The sequence below is a fragment of the Vespa mandarinia genome, chromosome 11 (assembly GCF_050613455.1).
Source record: "Vespa mandarinia isolate Hongniang chromosome 11, ASM5061345v1, whole genome shotgun sequence".
In the NCBI taxonomy this organism is placed as follows: Eukaryota; Metazoa; Arthropoda; class Insecta; order Hymenoptera; family Vespidae; genus Vespa; species Vespa mandarinia.
Genome location: NC_140820.1, coordinates 7,792,736 through 7,815,522, shown reverse-complemented (window position 1 = coordinate 7,815,522; position 22,787 = coordinate 7,792,736). Strand labels below are relative to the sequence as shown.

Here is a 22,787-nt window from a genome sequence, read left to right as displayed (position 1 = left end):
TGTTTAATTACTCTTATTTAACTACTTTATTTATTTTAAATGAAGAAAATTTGCTCCCATCGTTAATACTATCATTAGCACCAACATCGATAAGAATGAATTTATAATTGAAGATACAACCAGCCATTAGGACAACGCTGAAATTTTGTTTATAGTTGAAGTAGACGCTTGAAGCATTTACCGTTTTGAATGTTTACATATTATCTATCGAACGATTCAACGGAATATTCCAATCTTTAAGAAAATCTGCTTGATTTCATTTCATTTTTTTTGTTTAACCGCGTGTATTATAATTCAAATGATGATACGACGAAGTACAATCTGTGACAATGTTGCTTACGCGTTGGCGTCTGCAGCATTTTGACTATGCGCGCTGGAACGTGAGTTGATCACGTGAATGCTAATGGTACAACATTCAATATTATAAAAACCATAATATTTTATTAATTTGAATAAATATATTTTTGTACGTATATTTAAATGTTATAATATAATCAGACAAATCATAACATTAACAGAAAAATAAACCTTTTGAGATTTGTAGATGCACACTTCTTACTTTTATTAGTATTAATTTTCCTTTTAGAAAAGATTACGTCAATGCTTTTGTTTTTTCTATTTAAGAAAGAATAGTAGAGAATTAGGAAATGATATATAATAATATTTCTATCTTATGCTTCTTATATTTAAGACGCAAAGTATATCACTTCAAGAGGTCATTCAAATTTTCCAATTCAGATGAATCTTTATACTCTGTGCTAAGTTCTTCTGCTAATTGAAACAAAGTTGATGACTTTCTTGTTTCGTCCTTTCCTAAATATAGGAATCCATTTATTATAAATTTACTTTGGAGATCAGATGCTAACCAAAATTTTATTCCGAACTTATCGGGTTTGTTCGGCATATACTGCGTGAATTGGCATTTCGCTTTGCTTGGGAATAGTTGTTCGTCGATTGTAATGTTTTGTCCTAGTACGTAACAATTCTGGCTATTTTCAATGAATGAATACCAAACATTTGAAATTAATGCAAATTTATCCGTTTGCAATCGTATACTCCGTTCATTTCTTTTATCGAAGCGGATAAATTTTAAAATATCCGTAAACTCCTTTCTACTCATAGTTTTCGAAAAAAAAACGCTGGTTCCCACTTTTTAGACCATAAATAAGATAATTTCAAATTCTTAGCTTCATAAGTACCACGTGCATATAAAATTACAAGAAAAGTGTAAAACTTTTCTTGAGATAGATCCCATTTTTCACCAAGAACTCTAAAAGCTTCTAGTTTTGTGCATATTCTAATATAATCCATCATTCGTCGATTAATTATAAAAAAAAAAAAGTACTACTTACAGTGCCTTTCATTATGCTTCGTTTTGCATATGCTGTGGGTCCAATTACTGCTTTGAAAATGCTATTTATTGATCTCCTTTTTGGAGTAGATCCAGCTTTTATTTTTGTCCACTTCGAACCATTCTGGACGTTGGCTGCCAATTACTCAGCTCTACTTTATGGCAGAAACGTGCATTTACAGACCCTCGTATTATTTAGTATGGTTTTGGAACTAACTAAAATATTATAATGATATTGGACTTATATGAATTGGTTGAAATCGAGAAATGTATCAGGTTAGTCCAAAAGTTAGTGCGCATTTTGGCGAAATTTTTAAATGGTGTAAATAAAACACAATTTAACATTTTAATCTATGATATATTTTCCTTCGTTATCTACAATATCTCGCTTTCTAGTAGCTTTTTTATTCCATTGGTGTAAAAAGATTCTGGTTTTGAAGCAAAAAAACTTCTGAGTTCATTTTGTATATCCTGTTTAGAATTGAACTTTTTGCATTGGTAAAAATTTTGTAAGGCACGAAATAAGTGAAAATCACTTGGGGCAATATCCGGGGAGTATGCAGGATGCGGCAAAAGTTCCCAATTCAGTTCATTAATTTTTTGCATCGTTGTTCGAGCCGTAAGTGGTCTAGCGTTATCATGGTGGAACAACACTTTCTTCATATTCACCAATCGCGGGTGTTTTTTAATCAATTGTGAATTTAAACGGCAAAGTTGTTTACTGTATACATCTGCATTAATGGTTTTATTTGATTCTAACAATTCATAATAAATGACACCATACATATCCCACCACACACTTAGCAGAACCTTTTTGGGATGTAAAGACGTCTTTGGAGTTGGAATTAGCTGCTTAATTTTGTCTGTCCACTGTCTTTTTCTGGTGACGTTATCATCAATATTTTATTTTTTATAATTTTGTACAGTGTAATAAACTTTAAAACACTCCCCAAAATGCATTGCAGACTGATTAGTGCACGTTTGACAATAATAAGTTGTTTGACAATAATAAGTTGTTGCCTGCCACCAGGTGTTCTCCTGTCAGAACAAACAATACAATCCCGTTTTCTTTGTCCCACATCAGGAATATGTAGTTTATTCTCTAATCTATTGTCCGCACAAGATGTGAATGGACGCGTTCTCGATTCACGAAAATCACTTTCCTATTTCCTATCCACCTCAACTGGTCAATGAGTGCCTTGACAAACTTATGGTGCGTCATTGGCGTTTCATTATTTGTTTGTTTTGAGATACGATAAATAATGTATGAGTTAATGACATACATTTCTCAACCCCAAAAAAATAACTTCCTCCACCATTTCAGCGACTTACGGAGAAAATAATACGTCGAAGCGTAGTGATCCGCACGATCCACAGCACCCATATTTGCCGTGTATTCTAACTCCATTTCAGGCTTATTGACTGTTACAACATGTCCACCGCGTAATCTTCTGTGGGTAGATTGTAGTTGTGTGTTGTAATAATTAGTGAGCATTGTGATAATTCTTTTGTCTTTTCACGCAAGAAGCGTAGTGCTATTCTTCCTGTATGCAACTATTGTTTTTCTTGAAAATTTCGGTTTCTTTATTTGTGTCAGTACGTCTTTTGTATGGTGCTAGTAAGATGACAATTCATCTTTAGCAATTCTTCTGCTAATAGAATGCTGGTATAGTACTTGTCAGTATAAATGTGGTATCCTTTTGCATCAGAAATTCTTATATAAATGTAGTGGAACTCTGGTGGTTACTGGAAGATCAAGCCTGGAAATGTTATCGGAAGTTATGCTGCCATAGTACGGAAGTATTGTAAATAAATATCCAGTTTTTGAATCCGCTAGCGCATATATGCGTATACCCCATTTCGTTGGCTTGTTTGGATTATAGGTGATAAATGCTATTCTGCCTTTGAATTTTACAATAGATTCATCCATAGCGACTGCTTTATACGGTATGAAATATTATCTAAACTTCCCATCTATATATTCTAAATAATTGCTAACCTTTTGGATATGAGTTCTTATCGTTGCATTTCTTTGCGTAGGTTTCGTCAATTGTAGCATCGAAAATATTTGCATAAATCTGGCCCTAGTGAATGTTTCCGGAAAAAAAGGAATTCTACTATTGGAAGCGGTAGACCAGTATTCTTTCAGTCTTCAAGATATTTGGCATTTGAATCAATTCCATATTTAGGATAACGGCGATGAAAGCTAAAAATTCTTCTTAGTAATATCGTGCCACTGTGCCATGTTGATTTCCGTGAAAATTGTTCCTTTCTAATTTCTTCGTTGGCATAATTGTTCGTTTCTTTTATCATGCTGTCTGCTAATTCTTCAATAAAATATAATGTAAAATATTCTATGGGTTCTTTTACTTGATAGTTGTGGTTCGGCTATTTCGTCATGTAAGTCAAAATTTATCGTGGTTGGAGGAACGCCCGATTCAGTGACGTCTTCCCATTCTTCACTTGACGATACGTTGTCATGTTGCGGTGTTTTCTTCCGTATCACTTTCATCGCTATCGCTATCTATACAGTCTCTTTGTCGCCTTGTTGCTTAGAAGATATCACTATCACTGCTATCGTTTTCTTCTACAGTTAGTCTTTCTAACATATCTGTATAAACGTCTATCTAGAGATCATCTTTACTACTACTTGTGTCATGAGACTCATTCGTGTTTGAACATTTTGCCATTATTCTAATAAAAAATATGAATAAATACATGGGTTGAAAATTTCTAATTGTTATTACTAATTTACATTTACCAAAAAAACTTTTACCAAACAATTTATTTACCAAGAGAAGAATCACTTTTCCGATTTTCTCACTCGTTAGATCTATCTATACCGGGCGACGATTCAAACCAGACTGAGTTCAGCTTTAAAAATCTTTTTCTCCAGATTTAGACTTGCTTAATTATGATTATAAATCTCACTATACAGTGCGTGTTATGTTTGCATACCGACCTTTCTTCTACTAACTTGCCTTATCGCTCTTTTCAAGTGGCGCCTTTGAAGTGCTCGGACCGTCGTGAGCACGCCTCTCGCGTTCTTGTCTGACCAAAAATCCGCTGTTATTTCTTGTATATATCTTAGTAATTTTTCTATATTTTGATTTGATTTTTTGTGCCATTTCAAGAGAAAACTTCAGAGAAACATGCATGTCTCAAAAAGTTGCGCTGAAATAACTCAATTACCCGTAATCACTAATCAACTTTAATGTCCCATGAGAGAGGACATCCGAGTGATATGCTAGAATTACGATGTCCCATGAGAGGGGACAGCGGAGTGCTAAGGGTTAACATTGTCTAATACTGTCCTGTTGTATTTAGTTATTATACATACTTGATCTGCTAAACTTGGCTATGTTAAGAAATTGAGTTTTGAATATCTTAATGAATATTATCTGTAGTTGTGATTGGTATCTAGTTGTGATTATGCCGAGATTTGTAATTTTATAATAACAGAGCATGAGGTATAGGTTCATCTGATCTTCTCATTCTCTATCTTTGTTTCTCTCCTAGAGTGGTAGCAGGTAATATGTCCTGCAGAACACTTCTATTCAGATCCTTATCCATTGGACGTCATTATCATTATGGCCGGGTATAGAATTCAAGTAATATTCTTGATCGTGGTGTTGCTTATCCGAGGCTTCTTTTATTTTTTGTGTCACCACTTGTTATCACTGAAGAGGCGTTATCCCTGTCAGTGGCTTTCCTTTTAGTAGTCTTTTATGACATATATGGATTACATTTGGTTTATTCTTTTCCCGGGTCCCCATATAGATATTATAATTATTATAATTTCTATTTCTCAGACTTTTTATATTTAATTAGGAATAGGAAATCAAGCAAACCGCAGTCAAGTATATTTTCTCTATGGCTGTTTGTTTATGAAGTGTTTAAAGATTCAATATATTCATTTGTATTCAAAGCAGGAATATTGCATTTTTAATAGGTTTTTATTTAATGCAGGAATTATGTTTTAGGGATTCGAGTACAAGGTAAATAACTACGTGTGTTTTCTTAAGTAAAATATATATTAAGTAAAGTATCCTGATCGCGAGAGATAAATAGAATTTTACGAATGCCGAATGACTCGGAGAGACTGTCCGATTTTCCGAAAGAAAAACTCCCTTCTACACTTTATGTTTAACAAAGTTTTTGAAGAGGAAATCAATAAAAATCATTAAAAGCATTTACTATTATTTAAAGTATACGGTGCGCTTAAAAATAGATGTTTTATTGCTTGGACTTTCAAAAGGTTTGGAAAACCCAAATGCATAATAAAGCTTCGGCGGTGTTGATTTTAGTGCTCAACTATCCCGGATTATTTTTATTACTCTATAGAAAACTAAAAGATGAATGTTAAAATTTCTTTGTATATTAAAATTCTTTGAATGTACAAGAAAAAGATTGCAATTGAATGGAAGTAAGAGAGATGTTTTTATGTATTGTGTTACTAGTCTGGAAGTTACTCGTTCGTATAATATATGTGTAAATTTTAAAATAAAAGTGTTTAAAAAAGTATATAAAAATCAATTCAGAAAAGTACAGTAAAACAAAAGTTAATACAACAAAAGATTAATTGGTCTTATGAGTAATTCTTGCGTTGACTAAGCACATGCATTCTTCACTAGTTCAGATGAACTTATTTGTAAAGGCTTATTTCATTTTTTCGTCGCAACATTTATCATTGATATTATAGTATGTTTTTTGCAAATGAACGTTCATATTCGCTAAGTATAAGTTATACTAAACTAATTTACACCATGATAGTTATATTACAGTGTAAGTTATACTAACATAAGTCTAGTATTAAAATAATGAGTAAACTTTGCTGATATTAAGTTGAATCATTAATAATCCAGTTGAGTTTCCTAGTTTAACAGCTGTTAATTATTAATTAGTTATTATCATCTTATAATTAGAATCTGGAATACGTTTTCATCATTCACCATAAAGATATTTGCTCTATCTATTTTTAATGTATTAAATACCAAGTGTTAATTCTTCATTAATTTACGCAACTTCCGAATGATTAATCAATCAATTTGAATTCGTAATTTCATTATAAATTTTTTTAATATATATATATAAATATATATATATAATAACTTGGATTGCTTATGGGAGGTGATAAACGAAAATAAGTTTCTCTGTGAACAAAGTTTGTAAATCTTTATTTGTTAATTGCTAATTATTTACCATCTATATTCCTACCTGTGAACAAAGAAACGACAATTTACGCTTATATTTACACTGTTAAAATTTTATATTTCACTCTTGTGCTACTTCTCGCGCCTACGTTCTATTTCTTATTGCCCGTTTCTCTCCCAAATCTTAACGGCTCGGTTTATAGGTAACAAAAAAATTTGTAGATAACAAAAACAATGGAAGGACGGAACATGAGACGCGCGGCCAATCTACCTAAAGAAAGTATACTTTCTTTACACATATATATATATATATATATATATATATATTTGTTTACATATTATTACTTTACTTATTTATGTTATTCTTCATTGCTTGTTTTTTATTTATATAAAATATAAATTATATTTAGTTTTACTCTTTTTATTATAATTAAAAATCGGAGAATTAATTCGAAACGTTGTTCTTTTCATAACAATCGTTGTCGTTGTATTTTAATAAATAAATTCTCCATGTTTTGTTTAAAAAATAACTTATTAGTATTAAAAAATCAATATGAGTTAATAATTTTTTTTGTTCTGAGATTTTAAAACATAATTCAATGTATCAGTTACTACATTTATTAATTGAAAAAAATCAAAGAACTATTAACTAATAATATTTTTCAAAGCAAATAATAAGTAGAGATGCAGTTACTTTATACAAATGTGTAAAAGTATATGTGATTGGAGAGAGAAGACATTGTGGCAAGTGCAGAAAATAAAACGATGGTCGATGTTGCTAAAGGATTTGATCAAAGATGGATAATAAATAAGTTGTAAAAAAGCAAAAGAATGTGCAACGGAGAGTCTAAACGTAACTATTATTTCAATAAATCATCTTATACAAAGAACTAAATTCATTCATTTTATAACAATAAGCAGAATGGAACTTCCTTATAAGTTTTCAGTATAGACGAATCTTCTAAGATCATTAACAATTAGTACAAAAAGAAAAAAGGGAAAGTGAGAAGATATATTAACTGTTCGTGTAATCATAGAAGTAAAAAATCGAACTGATTTTATAATTGTGACATTAAAACAAATTCTTCGAGAAATGAATTTGCCAATTAGTAAAAGAAAGGTAGAACTTGTGAGCAGATTATTGAAAGCAAATTCATTAGCAAAATGGATGGAAATATCAAATGTCAAAACAAAAATAAGTACTGAGAAAGGTGAAGAAAATTGAAAAAAGAAATGAAAATTCTAAAACATGAAGCAAACATTATAAGGCGTGAAGTGATCGTATTGGAACATGAATTGCAAATAACAAGGGAAAAAATGCGAATAGTAAATATAAATCTTACTGATAATGGTTAAAGTTCAAGTATAAGAGAAAGGAAAATAAGACAATATTTTTAATTTTTTGAATGACTTTTACGGTAACTGAAAGATTTAAAACGGAAGAATCAGTTACTTTTGAAAAACTCATATGATCTGAGTAATGAAGAAACTAAAGTGATGATATGGTATAACGATGGTTTCTTTCTAATGTTGCATCAGAGTCCACATACCCGTATAATTGCTGTTTGGATTTCTTATAGTCAATACCATATGGTATTGTCGTCCTCTTTAGGTATCAATTAATAGTCATTCTCTTAGTAGCATACTTCACCTGGTTTTTCATCGAACCTGTTTAATATACTAAAGTTCTATGCTTTGTTTAGTTTTATGAAGACTGCAACATTCATCAGTAAATCTACTAATGAGTTATATGATACTAAGTTCCATTTTTAATTTTTTTAGAGTCTTTGAGTTCATCTCTTTAGTTAGCTTTGTTTTAGAATTCAGCGACAAATAGACTGAATGAATTGAAACAATACAAATATAATTTACCTAAAACGATGAGTTTGGAATCGATTTAATCGTTCGGTGTCGATATTTAGAAAGCGATTACCGTAAGAAATGTACATAAATATGATGTGATATCACTACAAAAGTATTTCAATTGTAGGTTTGCTTAAAACATTGTGACTATACGAGACGGAAATTGATATAAAAGAATAGTAAAATTATAAATTTCCTATGAATTTCACTTATGTAAGTGCATCCAATTAAAGGTTGAGGTTTAGGAAGAGCTTAAAGGAAGAACCTGATGATACTGACTATGGTGGGAGTATAGGGAAGACGGATTGTTGATGATCAAATGTGATTTCTTGAAACAAGAAGAGTCTATTCTGAGCTAGTAAAAGTAAACGTATACAATAGACAAACGATGGAAAAAACATATACATTTAAAAATGAGCCATTTATGAGTAAACACAAAAGAAGAATTGCTCATGGTTATGCTCATCAATAATTTATTGAACAAATTGAAACCAATAATTTGTGCCAATTCGGACTTTTCATCCTTAACATGAACAGGACTGAAGGGACTTAAATATCAGTTACTGTTTAAACTTCATGGTTGTTTTCCAGTGCTTTCGAAATCAGAGTAGGTTGATCCGTGGTAAGATGAAAGGGAAGTGTGAAAGGAGGGAAGTGATTTTCAAGTATAAAGCAGAGGAAGCGAGGACGATTGGCGGTCAGAGAAAAGACAAGATTAGGTAGGAGGCGATATCCGTGGAGATAGAAAGGAGTAGAAAGAATCGATGACGTATAAAGTGATAGTCAAAAGACAAAGAAGATATGAATAAACTAGAGGACGGGTGAAGAACGAAAAGAGGGAAGAAAGAGGATAAGATAGAAAGAGGAAGACCGCGAATATGGAGAGATTGGCTTGGGAGAGGGAAAGATATAATAGCGAGGGAACGCTAGAAGATATATGGCAAAGAAAAAGGGAGGAAGAGAAGGAGAAGAAGACATTGAGTATTTAAGAAAAGTAAGAAGGTGATGAAATCGGGGATAAAAGGAAAAAACGGAGAAATAGAAGATGATAGGAAAGATGTATCAATAAGTTAATTGAGAGAGAAGATAAGGCAAGTGCCGAATCAAGTACGAATGCAGAAAAAAAAACGAGGAGAGAAATCGAGATTATCAGAGAGAAGATCAGAAAAAGAGACGAGAAGTGAGCGGAAGAGAGAAAAAGATGTATGAGAAAAGATTAAAAACATGAAACAGGTGGAAAAAAATTGCAAGGAATGGAAGAATTGGAAGACAAAATCGAAAAGTTAGAGGAAAAAAGAGAAAGTTTAGTAAAAAAAAGGAAAAGAAAATAAAAGTGAAGAGAAGTTTTTAAAGAAAAGTAAAGGAAAAGAAAGTGAGAAGGTTTTTGAAAAAATAAAAAAGTATAAAAGAGAGGAGACAAGAAATAACCTTCTTATAAAAGTTTTGAAAACAGAAGTTAGGTTAGAACAGGGAGTGCTTTAGAAAATATTTCAGATGTGCCGAGAACATTTTTAAAGACAGAGAACACAATTGTAGAAACCGCCGCAATTTGTTCTAGCTCCACAAGTACATTAGATCCGCGATTAGTAGATCCAAGAGTACTCTCGCGAGAGATTCCAAGAACGCGAGGGAACTCGCAGGTAGATATCGAACCTTGAATTGATAAGTTCACATCAACGTTGCTGTTTCATTCGTCAGAATTCATTGCAAGATCTTCAAATTGAGGATTGCACTTTCACTCTTAGTAAGAATCACATCCTCCGTGATGTTTGCATTATTCTTAAGAGATATGATAGGACCAAACCATCCTCAACTACTAAATGTAATTTATCAAAGCCATCAGCAAGATATTCAGATTCTATGTAGCCTGCAGTAGGAACTTCTAGATCAAATGCGGCTCCCACGAGAACTTCTGCAATTATGATCGCGAACAGACTCACACATAAGGGAGCTGATACGCGCATTATTATATGTCTTGTATTAGTGCTAAGGAAGAAAAGATTAATAATATTGTTGAATGCCAATGCGCAATTGTCTTTCTAGGGTTCCCAGAGAGGCTCTAAATTATAAGACCTCATGAATCGCACCGGTCAGTCACTCATTCTGATAAGACAAGGTCATCGTATATCGACATGACTCTCGTGTCTCTATATACTAATGCATTGACTATTGATTGGAGGGTGAGGATCAACTAGATTTCTAGCGGTCACAATCACAAATTCGGTTGATGTTGTACTGCATGCATCAAATATAAGGATAGAGATGCTGTGAGGAGAACAAAGAAGAAGAGATTCAACACTAAGAGAGCTGACAGTTGTCCTCAAGGATCAGTTTTCGGTTCTTTCTTAGGTTGAAACCTAATGTTCGACCAACTTCTAAGTACGTGGATGACAGTTGTCTTAATTGATGGTGATAATTCGTAATTGGTATTCATTGGCTAAACTTCAGATCTCAGAGCGTAAAACTAAAGTTATTATTCTCAAGAGTAATTGGATGAAGGGGAAACTAATAAGTAGAAGGTGCGTGCTGATCGAAAGTGGAAAGCGGCGAAGAAATCCGATTTCCCTAAACTGTCCTTTGTTGTGTCAACCTTATTCAATCATGAGTATAGAATATTTTGGATAGCGATAAAATATTCGTGACGGATTTCAAATATCGAAACGATTATAAATAGAAATTCAACCTCTATTTCCTTATACTCTTTCTTGAATATCTTCTATTTGGGAATTCGATCATCCTTACATTCCGATACAAAATAAGAAATATTTTTATCAACAACTGTTTCTACAGTGGCAATAGCACACATGGGAATAAAAAGTAACATTTTTTTTACTTCTTCTGAAAAATGCTCCTATATTTTATCTAATTTTTGTATTTTTTTTTCAGAATTATTTTAAGAGGAATAACCGGCCGTAATCACGATGACAATAATAAATTAGAATGAGTTGATGAACTTTATTTTTTGAAGTATAGAATAATACTCTATTCTTTTACGCTAAGTCAGTTTTATTTTTTTATATATATGTTATATTAACACACATAGGCATAGACTGTGCTTCGTATTTTTTGCCACGTGTACCTAACATTTGAAAAATCAATATGATCTTCCTCCCATCATCAATTAAAACAATATGGAAAGAATCACGATTAATTTTCTCTCTCTTTATTAGAAATAAAGAAAAAAGTTCTTGTGTGATGAGATTAAATAAAAATTGTTAAATTACTTATCTAATGATATAGAGAAATTCGTGCATATTTTGCTGCTATGCAAGAATTATTTCGTTACGATTTCAGTTGTATAATATTCAGTTAAATAATCTACTTTAGCCATTTATATCTGCTTAACTAATGAAATTAAACTTACATTTAAAATTATATAAATATTTAACTTAATTTCAAGTTTTCTTTGCAATTTCAATTCCTTAGGACAAAGAATACTAATACTTCGTTTGAAGATAAAACATCCTACTTGTTTCTATCAGTTTCCATGAGTCAGGGAAGTAGTGGAGTCTAAGTACGGCGTTAAATATTATGGTAATTATTCTGATGGCTTGTTCTGGGAGTTCTTTAATTACTTTCCCACTAATGAGATCAAAGCCTGGAGATTGTTTAGTTTTTATTGTATTTATCAATTGTTTCATTTCCTTTTTGTAGTTTTGTATATCAAGTTGTTTTGATCTTTGCTTTCACTATTATCATATACAGTTGTAGCATTTCCTGTCGTAGCCATACTATTTGGCTGAAAAGTTTGATATAAGTATTTAGCAAATGTTTCGGCTTGTTCCATGGACGTCTTTGCCCAAGATCTGTCTGGTTTTCGCAATGCTGGAATCTGTATTATTGATCTTTTTAATTTTTTTGTTGCCTTCCAGAGTGAATAGTTTGTATCTTCATTTGGCGTAAGGTTTTTAAGAAATATTTGCTAAATCTGGAATTACAGTGTTCTTTTATAATTATTTTAACACGTTGCCGCACACTTTCAATTTGACGATCGTGCTCAGAAACACATTTTTCTTCAATTGTTTATGACTGCCGCATGAAATAGAGCATCAGTTGTATGGTTGTATGTTTGGAAGTGATAATTATCACATTTTGTCACAGTTTTTCTATGAAAACTCGACGGCTGTAACCGTCATTTGTTCATCACGACATTTTTTTCTCTTCTCAAAATAAATGACGGCTATGACTGTCGTAACGACTATACTGCATTTGCTTTACTAATTCATAAATGGTTCCTATGAATAAAAGAGTAAAAAGGTCTAAACTTAACACAAGAAAATCAATTTCAAACAAAATTATCATTTGCAATTTATTTTGCTTACAAAATAATAAAAATAAAATAAAAATTAATTCAAAAAACAAATTAAAATTCAAGAAACAAATTATAAACATACAAAAAAAAGCATTATGAAGGTATCAGCTTTACTGCAAATGAAAGGATTCGAAGTATTCTGGACACAATAGTGGGTTTTGCGGACAAGTTTTACATCTATATGACGTTTCTTTTCTAATTTTGTTAGCCTTTAAAAATTTTCTGCAATGTAGAAAATAAGTTTTATGCTGAATATCAATTGGTTAAGGGATCTTTTCCAAGAAATGTTGTTGTGTAGAACCTGTCAATGGTAATGAATTTATTTATTTCGGTCGACTACGCGTACATGTTAATACTGCTAAATTCTTTCCAGAAATCTCAATATTAAGTAATGTGATCAATGATTGTATCAGCGAATCTCTAAATTATAGAAATGTTGTTGATTTATGAAACTGTCTATAGATGAAATAGGAATTCTAAACGCAGAGGTCTAAAAGAAATGCTTCCCATATTCATTTGTGCAACAGGTGTCTCAATTATATTTCTTGAGAACAGCTGATCAAAAATGTCTTTCGCACTAGAATACTCATCAGCATTCATTTTAATGCCGCATTCACCATCGTTAAATGTAAATTCAATCAATTTTTCTTTATTATCATATTAGATATCGCCATCGTTGATAATTCTCTCATTATCTTTTGTTACTGGTGAACAGTTATGAAATCTTGTACCATTGTCACCGGCAAGATCATCGATATTTTCAATGTCTTCATTCTCAGACGACACTATCAAACGCTTCTTCTTCCGGCGTTGAGTTGCTATAAAATCTGCCTCACTATTGTCGCTAAAAGAGTCCGGTTCAGCATCGGATTTTTCCAAAATAAGACTCTGATCGTCATCAGTGAGGTCGCGGTCACGTAATATTTTTCTAATTTTTTTCTTGTCTTTTCCGCAAGTCTTTTTTAAAAAAATTTTAGTGATTAAAATTTATCTTGCATAAAATGAGAAATATATACACTTATACATATACTCTAACAGTAATATCGAAACAAAAATTTTTACTAATTTATGAAAAAATAAAAAGTAAAATTAGCCGACGGAGTAAGTACACAGGTATCAGTTCGTGATAATAATATAATATAAAAGAGTATTATGTAAATATTAATAAACTTTAATTCTTAAAATATTAAGAATACATAATATATACTGAGGATGGACTTAAATCCAAACCGAAACGTTCATGCATTCTTAATATTTTTTTATATTATACTATTATCAATTTACATATACTGATACCTGTGTACATATTCTGTCGGCTAATTTTACTTTTTTATTTATTAAATTTTGAGAGGAGTAATTGATCTGTGTTTATTTAATTCATGAAAAAATATTTACAGAATAAATAGTTCGTCCTCACAGAAACACACTTTTCAACTGAATGAATTCAAATATACGAAACATTTGATACGTATGACTGTTGTAGCCGTCATTTGTCTCTGGATGCGAAAATATTCCGAATTGTTAAAGCATGAAAAATCGCACAAAAAAACAATTAATATGTTATCTGGAATGTTACATCTTTTTTTTCGATGTATTACTGAATAATTAATAAATAAATGCATTAGTACACATCGTACTAATGATGTTCCCTTTTTTATTAATTAAAATGTGCAAGACAGCTATAACCATCATTTGCCTACATATCGCTAAAAATCGGACGCCTATAACCGTCGTTTGCGACAACGTGTTATGCAACATGTTAATGCATTTAACTGCTTTTTATTTTCTTCTGTTTTATGCCTTTGCCATTTGTATTTGGCTTTTCTTTTTTGTTTAACATTTTACCGACCGGTAGTGTTTCGAAAATCCTATACCCTTCTTACCGGCCACTCAGCCGCAATTTTTCCCAAACACCGACTCGGTTTCGGCTTAGACTGTCATGCGAGAATATATGCACTTTTCTTATGCTCTGATAAAATTGTACGCTTTGTGTTATTATAGGATAACCAAATTTAATAAAATCTTTTATTTTAATGATATCAATGTTAAACAATGTTTATTTTATCTATTATAATCGTTTTCAGTTTAATATTTACATAATATACCATATTCCATATAACAATGTTTTTCGAATAAGAAGTTGTTTAATATTTTTTTAAAGTATGGTACCACTTGAAACAATCACCTTTGTGTAGTGGAACGTTGCAAAATTTACAGATAAACCCTGTTCTGCTTCTTTTTTTTTTTAATTAAATAAACTCTGCATTGTCTTAGGGGTTTTTCACATTGACAGCTTTTCACTATATTTGCCAGTTTATGCTTTCCGGAATTTGTCAGTCTTCCAGGATGATGAAATCGGGATATGCTTCTTATGGGTTCGGGATTAGATAGATCTTTATCTTATTCTTTAGCTTCGCAATCCTCTATCCACGAAACTGCTACTTTGTACAGAAAATTTTTATATGTAATCTTCTTTCCGCTTAGAGTTGTATATACTTTAAAGGAATTAAAAAAAGTACATAGTTGATAAAGAACATCACGACCCGTTTAGTCCATTTCTTTGTCTTCTTAAAAATGGAGTAATAGGACAGATATTGATCTGCGCGATCCACGCCCTTCATATAATTATTGTAATCTATTAATGAAATGGGCTTCTGTATGGGGCAATCTGATGTCCTACTTCTGCTTTTAGATTCGGCCATTTGTGCAGAATGCATTGTCGAGATTATATTTACGTTCCTTTTGCTATTATTCCATACTTGTTATAGAATATGGTCATCTCTACGAAATTCATGCTGGCCTCTTGAATGTTTGGTCGTTTGAAGTGATTGAAGATGATCTCTCTTCCTTCTAATTATTCCGCACACTCGCACTTTATTTTTCAAAAGAATTTTAGCCATTTGACACTATTGTAATAATTGTCTTGATATATATAGTGCCACATGTTCTTATACGGTTCAATAATACAGTGTCTTCTATTTTTTTTTCATCAGCAGCATACAGGCAAAAGTTACATACGTATTCTGTACGAGTTTCAGACAATGTACTGACCAGTATTCCGTATTTTGTGATTTTTGCGGGATTATATGTTTTGATTGAAAGTCTATCTCTCCACGGAATTATACACTCATTCAAAGACAATTGTTGAATATGGTTTATACACATCGTTAAATTTTTGCTTTAAATAATCGACGACAGGCTGGATTTTCGCAAGTCTATGCGAATTGAGAGAAATGCTATCATTATTATAAAAATGCCAGCTCTGCATTATTTGTAAAAATCTGTTTCTGCTCATTACTTTCAAGAAGAATGGTGTTTCTATAGTTGGATCCGTGGACCAATAGTCATAGAGAACGTCCTTCTTTACTTGTCCCATTAGAACTATTAGGTCTAAAAATTTCTTCATTTCAAATATTGTGATGTCTGTCCATTTTTTCGTTTTTGGTATAATTCTATATTTTTCTATGACTTGATAATGCTATCTATTGGATTCCCTCACCAAGTGCTCAAGTAGGTCATTTCCAATGAATAAATTTACAATATCCATTACATTTTCAGGGGAACTTGGCATAATTTTTACGCCAGGGCTGCCTTCGAAAGGTTCCAAAATTATCGTCTTGTCGTTCATCGACCATGTACTATTGCTGTCTTCAACTTTATTATTTATATCATCATCTTCTGAATCATTGTATATTAGTGGTAATATAGAACGTCGCTTTCGAATCATTACATCACTGCTATCACTTTCGTCATCAGTATCACTTGTTGAAGAGCTGTCGAGACAATCTGACAGATCATCGAGATAAAACTCACCAACACTATCCTTTTCATTCATCGTGAAGGCTAAATTTTTAAAAACTGTATAAAAATATAGGTGCTTTCAGAGCAAAGCAACGAGTATCTGACTACAGAGTAAGAAATGCCTGCTACTTGTCAGCCTAACCTAACCGAATCTAACGGATTAATAAATAAAAAAAATTGATTAATCAGCTACCGGTCGGTTAGCTGATGTGACTAAAAGTCGATTAATCGACTGCCGGTCGGTAAAGTGTTAATTTTCATTAAACAAAACATAGGCTGGGTATGAAAAGCTTGTTTTATTTTCTTGTATATTAAGAGTAGTTAATCCTTTGAGTGCTGAATACTCATGGCCTATGCAGTCCATACGGACGGCGCGCGGCTGGCGCTGACGAGCGCCGGAGACTAAATACTTTTCGCACAGTATGGATCTCGTCGACGGAGTATGACACATTATAATATAGTATACAATCCAATTACTATTCCGTAGTCTATTCCACATTGAATGAAAACATTTTTATTTTCAATATATAGTGTTTACTCACCTGCTAGAATTTAAAATCCCAGTAATTTGATAATTATAATGTATTTGGATATTCAAAATCAGAGAATTAAACAAATCATAAGAAAGATTATATAATCATGGAAAGACTTCAAATATATATATTTTAACACTTTGACGGCCGCACGTTTCGAAAAAAGAGTTGCGCTTGTCGCCGATACATTTTGTCAGCTTTGTGACAAATTGGAAGGCTTTTGAGGAAGGCATGCTGGCGATATACTGTCACATAATTCATTAATTACCAGTATTTAATAACGAAAATGTATCATATAACAGTGATATAATAAAATATAATAATAATATACTATACTATATAAATATACAAAATATAATAATTAAATATAAAAATAAAAAAATAAAAATGTAATTATATAATAATTACTCGGCGTACTGGTTTTTAAACAATTAGTTTAGTATTTTGATTTTGTATGATATTTTTCAAAGCACAGTCCAACGTGCAGCGGAACATTACATGAGAAGCACATAAATGCAGTTGAGCTTCTTTTTTTTTATACGAAGCATATTCTGCATGGTTTTCGCGGGTTTTTTATTTTCTCTTTTCCTACGATGCGGACAAGTTTATGGTTCCGCATTTCCGGACACAATCTGTCTATCGAATCGCACTTTGGAGCTCTTGGGGTATTTATCGAAGAGGATCCTAGACCAAAAGAATAGCTAGTGCCATACGTGCAAATTATCTGATTCTGGTTCCTCCATTTCAATCTTCGTGTTTAACTATATGTTCACAACATGTAACAGAAATTTTTTTAATCTAATCTGACTTTTTGAACTTTTTACATAGATTTGGTATGCATTAAACAAGGCTGCATTTATAAAATATAGCACAACTTTCTTCGTCCATTTCTTTGTTTTTAATAAAATTGAGTAATACAAGTATTGGTCTGCACGGTCTACGCCCTTCATGTACTTATTATATTCGACAACACAGGCCGGTTTTTTCACGGTCTTGTTTGTTCTTGGGCTTGTAACTTCAACCATATTTGCCGTGTGTATACTTGAAATCATATATAATGTCTTTTTTTTAGTTCAAAAGGTCTGCATAAAGATATTACCTTTTCTGCAAAAGTCCGTGCCGGACTCCTTTAAATTTATATTTTTCAAACAGTATGGTACACCTCTATTCTTTCGTAATGTTCCGCACACATTTGTTTGTTTTTGTAGAAGCTCTTCTGTGATTGCTACACTATTGTAGTAATTATCCATATAGATATCATGCCACAAGTAAAGGTACTGTGACAGTACCGACAATATGGTTTTTTTTAGTTTTATTCCCCGGGAACAATATATATCAAAGTTACAAATGTAACTAGATCGTACTTCGTACAACATGCGTACTAATATTCCGTACTTGATAATTTTGTCAGGATTATAAGTGCGGAAGCAAAGCTTTCCGCGCCATGGTATAAAGGCTTCGTTTAATGGTAATTCTTTTGTTGGTTTATAGACGGTTTGAAATTTATGTTTAAAATGATCTGTCATGGGTTTAATCTTGTCCAATCGGTCTTGACATTTGTCGTTATCGTTGAAATTCCAGTATTTCCAAATTTGGCGAAATCTATTTCTTGGCATGACCCTTCCGAAAATTGGTGTGCAAATTAATGGACTTGTTGATCAGTATTCATCTTTTTCTGATTTTTTTACTAATCCCATCAGAATTATTAAAGCGAGAAATTTTTTCATCTCCTCAGCGTCTGTATCCGTCCACTTCCTATCTTTACTTTCTTCGATATCAATTTATTACCGTTCGTGATATAGATTCGTTTCAGTTACGAATAATTTCATTAAATCTTCACCAAAGAAAAGATCTACAGCTGATTGTATGCTTCATTCATCAAGCGATATTTGCACTCCTGCTTGTTCCTTACAATTTTGCATATTACCGGTGCCGTTTGTTCGGGTTCATTCCATTTCCTCTTCGTCGGAAGTACTACTATCCTTCTCATCGGAATCTATTACTGGCTTCATAAAATTTTTTAGTTTTCTAACAAGAATTTCACTTCCACTGTCTGAATCTTCGCTGTCATTTGATTCTGGCGCACTAACATTTGACAAGTTATCGGCGTATATCTCGTCGTCATTTTTACTCATTTTTGAGGATTGGATATTTATATGAATATAAATAGGTAGGTAGATAGATGGACATAAATAGATAGATATATTATAGTAGATATATTAATCGATACTCTGTAGTCCTAACCGATACTCAGTAGACAAACAGTGGATAAATAATAGACAAACAATGGATGAACAATAAGCAACTGACGCTTTGCAAATATTTGTATACATGAACCCAGCCGGTAACTGACGATTGCGCGAAGTCACGTGTACGTGAGTTCGACCGATAACCGCTGGCTCGTGAATTCACGTATACGTGACTTCGGCCGTCAAAGTGTTAAGAAATTAACATTTAATACATTGATATTTTAAGAAAAAACAATAGGAAAATTAATAATTCATTTGCATTTAATTAATCTTAAAACAAGTATCAACACATAATCCGACGTCGCATTTTTTATATTTATATGGTGTATCCTTCCTTCTTTGTTGTCTTCTACAGACAACACATTTCCTTCTTGTCGATTTTCTCTCTGCATTTAAAATTTTTGAAGGGAAATGTCTCTCAGTCAAACGAAATGGTAGGTTTTCTACGCTTCTTTTGCCACTGTTCGCTTGTTTTCTATTTTGAAGGTATTTTTGCAGAATTTGTTTGATTAGTGACAGATTAAAATCGTTATATTGTAGTTTTTTACCAGTCACACATTGATACAGGACATACGAGTTATATAATGAGATGTCTACTAAATGGAAAAAATATTTCTTATACCACTTTAGACATTTTCTGCATGAATTAATTGTACTTAGAACCATGTCAACGTGGTCTACAGAACCCATTTTGATGTTGTAATCTGCAACACATTCTGGTTTTAACTTGGGCGATCTTGTAAGATAATTTCTTTGACCAAATTCTATCATTTTCGGTTCGTGAGTACTTGATAACATCCATACATTTTTTCTATCTCGCCACTTCAATGCCAATAAATTATCTGTACATCTGTAGTCAAATTGCTCTTTTGTCAATTTTCCTTCGATATGGGGCATATCTCTTCTGTTTTTCCGTATTGTCCCAAACGCATTAGTTTTATGTTTATGAAGTACATTATACAAATGCGGGCTTATGTACCAATTATCTGTTATCAATGTATGGCCCTTTTTAAGGTATGGATGTAAAAGTGTCATAACAACATCTGCCGATTGCTCAATGGTTGTAGAATTACGTACAATATCTGTATTTTTGTGCAGTCCCACAGGATAAATGATTTGATACCAAATCTACTTCTTTTGGACGGAATAAATTGTTTAAAGTAATACCGACCTTTGAATGACATAAGGCTTTCGTCAATGCACAAATCTTTGTACAGATAAAATGACTGAGAAAGAGTTCTTCAGAGTATCAATTATAGGTCTTATTTTTATCAATGGATCATCACTTTGTACATTATTATCATTAAAATGCAACATTTGCAATAATATCATGTATCTGTCTCGCGCTATAGTTCTTCGAAAAATATTAGTTTTTAACATGTCATTGGTCGACCAATACTCTTCTAGAGTCAATTCCTTCACCCGCGGCATTAACATCGTGATAGCCAAAAATCCGTACATCTCACATGTTGATGTGTCTTTCCAAGTATTAATACGAGAATATGTTTTAAATGTAGTATTTTCAATAACAAATTTATAATAATTGTTCTTCTCCTCAGTAATATGTGAAACTAATCCTTCTGAAAAGAAGATTGGAAAGGCATCTAAAGGCGTAGCTTCTGGAGTTACATTTCCTTTTATTCCAGAATTTTTATCATTAAATGCATGTAGTGTAGGCTTGAAATCGTTTTCCATGACAACGTTGGAAGAACTTCATTCAAGTCGGATCTTTCTAAATTCGAATTTGAATTTAAATCATCCTCATCAGAAGATGTGCTAAGTATTCTTTGCCGTTTATTTTTCCTTCTACATATAACTATCCCATTATTTACGCTATTTCTGTATCTTCCGAATCTGATGACAGTAGAACATATTCGTGTGGTACCTGTATTTCGTCATCATAATTGTCACTTAAATCTGCCGTTTCTTCCAAGTCGTCATCACTGTCATTTCTTGTAATAATTTCTTTAAAACTGTCATACATTTTTAAAGTATGAAACAGGGGTAAATAACAATATGAAAATTACGTGCACTATAAGTTTAATACGACAATATGCCAATGCAACAGTTACAACTGTATGGCGTAACAAATGAAATGAGTTATCAGAAACTAACTGAAGTGGCGTCTAAAACTAAATTTTGTTTTCCATCGTTGCTAAGTGACGAGGTATGTGGTTTCTGTGAATGTCGCAGCAGAGACAGAATGTTGGACAATAGAAACAATTGCCGAACATACACATTTGACCATAGTACACTGATCATTTTTGCCAGGCGCGTATTTGCGTCCATAGTCCATACTGATAGCATTTGCCGAGCGCGTATTTGCGTCCATAGTCTATATCGATAGCTTTCGCTGGACGCATATGTATGCCCATAGCACTCAAAGGGTTAACCATGCTGACTCTTGAATTATTCTTGTTATGTAATCCATGGCATTCCTCGATGTTTTCTGATGTTTTTAGAGGAATTTTGCAATTTAGTTTTTCATCAATAATTGACCTAAATTTATTCCAGTCCGTATTTCTATTGTATAATTTGGGTATAGTTTCTTATGTGGATTGGTTTTTGTAAAAATTCCATCAGTATAGGTGTGTGATCAGAGCTCAGTTCTGAGCTTGAGATTAATTTGAAGTGCGCCTTGTTCAGTCCTTTAGTTATGGCGAAATCTAGAAGATTTGGTGATTTGTTTGATACTGCTAGCCAATAAGTGGGTTCCCCAGTTGATAGTGATGTTAATGATAATTTTTGTGTGATTTCGAGCAGTGTTTAGAGTTACTTTTACCCCTAGGCGAAGTTCTTTTTGATCCCCAATATTTGTGCTTAGCATTGTAATCCCCTACTGCTATAAATTTGTTTCTTAGACTTTTAAAGAAATTTGAATATTGCTCTTGAGTAATTTTATGTTTTGGCGGTGAATATATAGCCGATATTTGTTTTTCTCCAGTTATGATTTCTAGTGTAATTGTTGTTGCTTGTAGATAGTCAAGTGGAGTGTTGGCATGTAGATAGTATTTAATATTATTTTTAATGATAATCACAGAACTCCTGTATGCTTTTCCCGATAAGTGTATCATATGTGCCCATAATTATGAAAGTGGTCTAAGTCATATATTTCTTGTTTCGAGATATTTAATGAATAGCGTTTGAACGAATTAAAAAATATTTTTATATTATGCGACATTTTAATTTATAATTTTCTTAATCTTGATTAATGGAAATTTATTATGAATATGAAATTTTGTATGAATTTCATACGAAAATGTTTTTAAAGCTCTAATTGACTTAGACCATTTTCAAAATTAATTGAATGTTCTATAAATGACTTAAAGTAATAAAGAACTATGAGTATATTTGAAACAATAACTTTAATGAAATAATTCATGAACATTTATTAATTATTTTTAAAAAGTAATCCATTTTTATCATTTTTTCTAGTTTTTATGATTCTTAAAATGTTCCTGATAAACTGGAGGGATGTATGGTAGTAAACACATGATATCTTTATGTTTTTCTTCCGTTACTGGT

At 32.1% G+C, this 22,787-nt stretch overlaps 1 pseudogene; it reads right to left on the bottom strand.

The window, feature by feature from the left end:
• Window positions 1–1,002: 1,002 nt before the first annotated feature.
• LOC146872685 (uncharacterized) overlaps window positions 1,003–22,787 on the bottom strand; it is a 66,817-nt pseudogene continuing 45,032 nt past the window's right edge.